The 7,629-nt window shown below is 38.8% G+C and overlaps 1 pseudogene; it reads left to right on the top strand.

Annotated features, from left to right (window-relative positions):
- The first annotated feature begins 5,286 nt into the window (after window positions 1-5,286).
- LOC131517979 (cysteine and glycine-rich protein 2-like) lies at window positions 5,287-6,058 on the top strand (annotated as a pseudogene).
- Window positions 6,059-7,629: the final 1,571 nt, after the last annotated feature.

Below are 7,629 nucleotides of genomic sequence, written 5' to 3'. Positions count from 1 at the left end.
AAGTTACCTCGAATAAAACTCTGTGTAAACAGTATGTTGTGGCTTGCGTTGTACTTTGGTTTCAAAGAACCTTGTCAGTTTGGAGAATACCGACCCTCCTCCAACCTTCTAAGAAGCATCACAGGGACAATGAAGACATTTGTGTACCTGTATTATTTAGGGTTTATTATTGGAAGTAACAGAAAATAGCATGAGGATGTTGTATGATAGTATGAGGATAGTATGAGCCAAATTGTTGGCTGATGCCAGCATGGAGAATGTGAATGTGGTTACCAGCACACAAAAGATCCAGCAGTGCGCAGAAAATACCCCATCTAGCATCAGCATGAAAAGAGTTCCCATGGTGAAAAGACAAAGCATCAGGGAGGGAACACTATAAAAAAGAGCTTGAAGTTTCTGGAAATTCAACTTGCTACACAGGTAATCCACAAAGGCACAGATCTAGCAAAGAACAAAGATACAAATGTTGCCATATTCTCTGATGATAGGTTGAGATATAAACAGTCAAAGTACATCCTTATAAAACCAAAGTGGTGCTCAGGAAGTAAACAGTACAGAAGTCACAGAGATCTACTGGGAGAAATGTCCAGCGAGCACCTACAGGAGTATGGAAAAGGATTTAGTTGATCAGGAGTATACAAACTTCTTCCAGTGAAGATACCAAATAGAAATAAGGCACGACAGGGGTGCCTGGGTGGCTCAGTTGGTTAAGCGTCCGACTTCGGCTCAGTTGGTTAAGCGTCCAACTTCGGCTCAGGTCATGATCTCGCGGTTCGTGAGTTCCAGTCCGGCATCGGGCTCTATGCTGACAGCTCGGAGCCTGGAGCCTGCTTCAGATTCTGTGTCTCCCTCTCTCTCTGGCCCTTCCTCTCTCGAGCTCTGTCTCTCTGTCTCTCTGTCTCTCTGTCTGTCTCTCTCTCTCAAAAATAAATAAACATTAAAAAAAAAAGAAAAAAGGAATGACATATTTGGCTGGCAATATATGGAACCAGTGTTTGCTGCCTTAATCAATATGGAGCAGGTGAACAGAATGCAAAAGATGGCAATCCTATTGTTATCTCAGAATAGAGCTATAGCTCAGGAGATATATTTAGGTACTACAGTTGTTATGGAAACAGCAAGAAGCCCAGCCCCTGCATCCTTGAGCTCTTTGGAGTGCTAATACTTGATGATGACAGTGAAGGAAAAGATAGGCCAGGGACATACTCACATTCTGAATGCCAATTATAATGTGGATAAAATGAAGTGCCTGGTAAATTGCAGCAAAAATAATCACGAAGCCTGGGTAAATTGTCCCTCCAATGATTTGTTCCAAACAGTTCCAGTCCTAGCCATCAAACCAGTTACAGAAATTCTAAAACCCCTCTTCAGCCAGGAACTGGGAAGTCCAATAATTAAAGCACAGATAAAATTTATGGATGACATTTTTAAGTCTCAGGACAGCAAAGACACAGGTGAAGAAAGAGAACAGTGACCACGACAGGATGTAAAGCCACACAGGCGTGTTCTGCTTCTCATAGGATAACTGCAAAAACTTCAGCCAAGACCCTTTGACATCAAGGGTTGGCAACTCAAATAAATAGTTAAACAGGATTCCTCAAAAATCTGCTCCTTTGGAAGAGAATTTTTGAAAATATATTACTGATTAATTTTTTAAGGGGAAAGTACACTTAATTGGGTAAAGTGAAGTTACATGATAAATAAAAGGCCTACAGTTGTTAAAATGAATAAGAAAACAGTGGGGGAAATTATGGATGGAATGAAATACTTTCCATAGGCTCTTGAGCATTACATCAGTCTGCAAACATACAGTCCACTGACCCACAGAGGATAAGAAAATTGGATTGTCTAGCTTCCTTAGAGAACATCAGCCTAAAAAACCAACATAATAGAGCTTTCCAACTCAACTTTGGCTCTATACTTTTCTTACCTAATCCTTTTAAAATCTTTCAGCCTATGTTTTTTAATCTAAAGCAGTGGTGTTATTAAAAATTTAAATCTAATTGTCATAAGACTACGTTACCTAGTTGAGGTTTCATATGTTCTTAATATATGATCAGAATGCAGGATGAGACAGTTAATTTTTTTTTTAATTTGGAGTTGCCTCTCATTTGTTGCTATAATTAGACTGTAACAAGGTTTTTCAACTTTAATGTGCATATAAATTACATGGGGATCTTGTTAAAATGCAGATTCTGTTTCAATAGCATGGAAGCTAAACTGGGTCTAAGATTCTGCATCTCCAACAATTTTTCAGGTGCTGCTGATGCTGTTGAGGCAAGGATCGTACCTCGAGTAGCAAGAACTTAGACTTCACTTTTACCATTCCAGTTCTAACCTTGTCCACCTGATAGCTTTCATATTAGTAAGTGAAGTCAGGCCTGGAGACAATATCAGAAACAAATGAGCGATTACAATCATCTTTAAATACACATTATCTTGGGGCGCCTGGGTGGCGCAGTCGGTTAAGCGTCCGACTTCAGCCAGGTCACGATCTCGCGGTCCGTGAGTTCGAGCCCCGCGTCAGGCTCTGGGCTGATGGCTCAGAGCCTGGAGCCTGTTTCCGATTCTGTGTCTCCCTCTCTCTCTGCCCCTCCCCCGTTCATGCTCTGTCTCTCTCTGTCCCAAAAATAAATAAAAAAAATAAATAAATAAAATAAACATTATCTTATACCCTAAAGAAATTGAAGAATTTTACCCAAAACCATGGTTTTCTTGCAGGCAAGTTGTTAGATCTGTGAAGATGTAAATGGGCGATCCTTTACATGCCATAAGCTTGTCTTAAACACTTTGTAACATATTTTTAATTAACATGTAGCAAGAAATAGGCCTCTGGAAGTTAAGAACCACAAAACAATAAAGAAGTAAACCCTTTTGTTGGAGAGCTCCAATTCCCATGCTAACATCTCATTCACAGCCTAATCGTAACCCAATTAAGAAAATTAAGATAAGTAGCAACAGCTGGAACAGAAGGAGCCCAAAGTGAAGTGTACCCTCTGCACTCATTATTCGATGGAGATCATTACCCAACTCTACACACAGTGTGTGATATTTAATACGATTGGGCTAAATTATATCTGAAAAGAATAAGAGCACCTATGTAAAGAAATGAATCGACCTATTAGCTCTGATTCTTTAAACACTCCATTATTTGATATTTCAAGTGTAGCCATGTGATAAGCCTAGGTAATGTTGTTAGTCTGCCCAATGCATATCTCACAGGGCTGTTGAGAGGATTAAGTGAAATAATTCAGGTAAAACCCTTGGATTGTGCCTGGCCTATGCAACTACTCAGTAAATACTAGCTACCTGTATATTTTGGGACCCAGCACTTTGATTTTTATGATTCATGATCTCTCTTAAAGACCAGCTCCTAGACAAGTTTTACACTGTAATTTATAGATTGTCCAGTGTGTATATGGGATGGGCATCTCACCATCCCAGCAAGCCCATCTGTAATTATGCTGTGGAGTTCATGAAAACGAGTAAAATAAATGACAGGAAAAAATAATACTTCTGATATGTATGTCAGCAATATTAATAAAAGCTAAAATATTAATGGAGATGTAGTTTCAAATTATCTTGGTGTGTTTCCATTTTCTTACATGATATCTAAGAATTACAAACTCCCATTTCCTCTACACAGTCTCTCTCTCTCCCTCTCTCCCTCTCCCTCTCTCTCTTTCTCTCTCTCTGTCACACACACACACACACACACACACACACACACACAGTATACTACACATTTCAAGATGTATTTATGGGAATATGACCATCTATAAAGTATCCTGAGCAAAGTCTGATAAATTTGAACTCTGTCAAATTTAACAAGACTCTTCAATTTGATAAAGACTGAAAAACAACTCATCAGTTTCATAAGAGGTAGGGTTGCTTCATGGAATTAGCCAGTGGTTCACTGATCTCACTGATCAATTCAATCAACTTATGTGATCTGGTAACCCTGGAGAGGGAGCCTGCCAGGGTCAGATAGCTTTAGGCACTGCCCTGGTTTACAATGGAATGATAATCTGTTGGTAGCATAGGCATTTCAGAGTTGAAGAGAGTTCACAGATTCTATAAGCAAATGAGCTACCAGCTCTATCTGTATTACCAGAAAAAAAAGGAACAACAACAAAAAAAAGATGTGCTCTCTGGTACATATGTAATATGTTATATCCACAGGATAAATGGGCTAAAATACCATTTCTGATACAGCAATCTCAGATCCAGAAGAATAAAAATAATATATTCATGACTGTGTCTAGATTTGCATTAACATAGCTAAAGGTAAAATTTTACCCCTTGTGTTTATGCTTCTCAACAATCTGGTACTTAATTTGGGGGAATTTCGATTTCCAATATCCCCAGGCAATATGCATATATAGAAATGTTCAGCTACTTAAAAGTGACATGGAAGCAATTCTGTGTATCTTTCATAACTAATGGAAATACAAAAAAAAAAAAAAGCTGTTTCTAACTAGCTAAGCTTGACAAGTTTAGATTTATACTCCACAGCCTGATTATTTATAGCCCATTTATTTCCATACTAACCATACAACAACCAGTCAATGAAATTTGACTGTTATTTTGAAGATTTGTAACCGAATTAGTTTGCACATTTTGTTTAAATTGTTTTTTCCCAATAAAGTTATTATTTTTTAAGAATCTAGAGAAAAATAATTGAAGATGCATAGTATTAACAAATAAATAATGGTTCTTAAGGAAGAAGAAAAATTTCAAATAACAACAGAGAATTTAAAAGTAACTAGTGGTTTTTATTCTTATTTTTAATTTTTATTTTTTTAAAACTTTATTTTATTTATTTATTTATTTATTTATTTATTTATTTATTTAGAGTGAGCACAATGAGGGAGAGGCAGAGAGTGAGGGAAAGAGAAAGAATTCCAAGCCAGCAGCTCTTACTGTGAGCCTGATGCAGGGCTCGAACTCACACACCGTGAGATCATGACCTCATCTGAAATCAACCATCTGATGCTTAACCAACTGAGGTACCCAGGTGCCCCCAAAATAACTGGTGCTTTTTAAAGCACCAATATCCAACAATTGAATATAGAAATTAATCAGTATTGAGATAATACAGAAATATTAGGAAAAAGTAAAAATATAAAGTCTCGGTGAAATAGCTGTGTAGAGATCCAAACTTGTAAAGACTTCTCTGGGTTCCCTGACTCCACAAATGCTCCTTCTCCCCTGCCTCCCTAGCTACCCTCTGTGGTGTGTGGTCCTACCTCCAACTCAAATGCTTGTCTAGGGAGCTGGAACCAAATGTGGGACTCTGTAGAAAAGGTACAGGGTGATGGGAGAAGCTTCCACAGCTGCTGCCTTCTGTGCATGGGTTGCAGGAAAAAATTAGATGGCACAGGAGCAGTGATGCACGATGCAAAGATCTACTTGCAAATCTTGCTATGGAAAGGATGGGCCGAAAGGCTATGGTTACAGCAGGGACACTGGTACACTCAACATGGATAGTGGGGAGAGGCTGGTGGGCATCAAAACCAAGTATGTTCAACCTCACATGACCACAGCCAATTTAGAAATGTCTGACAACTTTTTATTTTATTTTTTTAAACTATTTATTTATTTTTGAGAGAGAGAGTGAGAGAGGGACAGAGAGAGGGAGGCACAGAATCCGAAGCAGGCTCCAGGGTCTTGAGCTGTCAGCACAGAGCCCGACACGGGGCTCGAACTCAGGAACTGTGAGATCATGACCCCAGCTGAATCAGATGCTCAGCCTACTGAGCCACCCAGGTGCCCCAGAAATGTCTGACGCTTCTAAATTTGCTCAGAAATACAGAGGTACCGAGAAGTGTTCCAGATGTGGGGATTCTGTATATGCTGCTGAGAAGATAACTGGAACTGGAAAACCCTAGCACAGAAACTGTTTCCTATGTGCCAAGTGTGGGAAGGGTCTTGAATCAGCAACTCTAAGAAAGAAGATGAGACCTATTGTAAAGGATACCATGCAAAGAACTTTAGGCCCGAGAGACAGGCTCTGGCCAAGGAACAGAACCCTTGTTCATGCTCACTAAAGGTGTAAACCCAGAACTAAGATTATGCACTGATCTAACTACATGCACTGATCTACGTGATCTAACTACTGTAAAATTCTATGAGCACATAAGTACTATCATCCTGTCCATGGATGGGTGACTGACCAGCAAGAGGAGAACACTACATCCTTTTGCCTGATTCATCAGTATTTTCAAGAACCATTTCTTTTACATTTTAAACAAAAGTTCAGCTTGAAAATAAAAAGCACCATGTGATATTTACAATTCAAATATAATATTTCAAAAGCATTTCAGTTAATATTAAAGAAATACAGTGTGTTACAACTTTTATTCCATGAAGTTTCAACCTTATTTGTGTTGCTTTGTAATTGGGAAAAGATCCTAAATTTTGTTAAAACTTTTCACATCATTTTATGGCTTAATTTTCCTGTTCGCCTTTTTAAATACATGTAGGCTATAAAAGGTACCCAAAAAAGTCTACAGATTTTCTGAGAGGTCAAGAACTGAGTTTGAGGAGTTCTCACAGATTGTAATTGTCAGAAGCAACAGAAAGGAGTAGGGAGGGTAACAGAGAGAAGATTTCCAGGAAGCATATGCTTTCTAGGAAAATAGAATTTGATTCTTTCCAATATATGCTTGATGTGTCTTATCATACCATATTCCACTGAAAACTTCACCAGTGCTGTTCAATGCCTCCAATGTGTGGTTAAAAACCTACCCTTAGAGATTTCTCTGCTGATTTGCTCAAACACAAGTGATTAATTTTGTGTTTTCTCCCCCAGTAATGGACTTTGAAATCTATTTGTCCCTTTACCTATGATACCCCTCTATGTTTAGAACACTCTTCCCCTTCCATTCTTCTAATTAACTCCTTTTCCTTCTTTTAGATCAATTTTGATCTCACTTCACCTAAGTTGGGATGGCTGTTATACTGAAGTGACAAATAATCCCCAAATTTAATGGCTACAAACATCAAATGTTTATTTTTCATCCATGTCATATGTTTGATATAGGCTGGCAGGAGGTTCTGTTAATTGTAAGCCCTGAAGGCTGGCAGAGTCCTATCTCATTCTTTCAGGATTGAGATATGACAATTAATAGGGAAGGAAATGCAATACAGCATGCAATCCTGGCTCTTTAGGCTTCCACTCAAAAGACAACAGATTACCTCTGCACATATTTCATAAGCTGAGGCCAGTCACCTGAAAACACCTGACTCAAACCGGAGTATTAAGAGTATAGTCCAACTGTGCCCAGTGGAAGAACCAGGCGTTTGTGACTATCGCTTTGTCATCAAGGGGATAAAAACCACATCATATTTACCCATATCAGCCCTGGCTTTGCAGCTTTTAGATTCTAAAGGTATATCCCAAGTACGTATTCTATGTCTAACAATTTCTTTTTTTCTTAAGTTTATTTACTTATTTTGAGAGAGAGAGAGAGAGAGAAAGAGAGCACATGCACATATGCACGTGAGAGAGCAGGGAAGGGGCTGAGAAAAAGGGAGAGAGGGAATCTTAATTAAGCAGGCTCCACGCTCCGTGCAGAGTCCAACACGGGTCTTGATTTCACCAACTTTGAAATCATGACCCGAGCT

The sequence above is a fragment of the Neofelis nebulosa genome, chromosome 7, assembly GCF_028018385.1.
Source record: "Neofelis nebulosa isolate mNeoNeb1 chromosome 7, mNeoNeb1.pri, whole genome shotgun sequence".
NCBI classification, from domain to species: Eukaryota; Metazoa; Chordata; class Mammalia; order Carnivora; family Felidae; genus Neofelis; species Neofelis nebulosa.
This window is presented reverse-complemented; position numbering and strand designations above follow the sequence as displayed.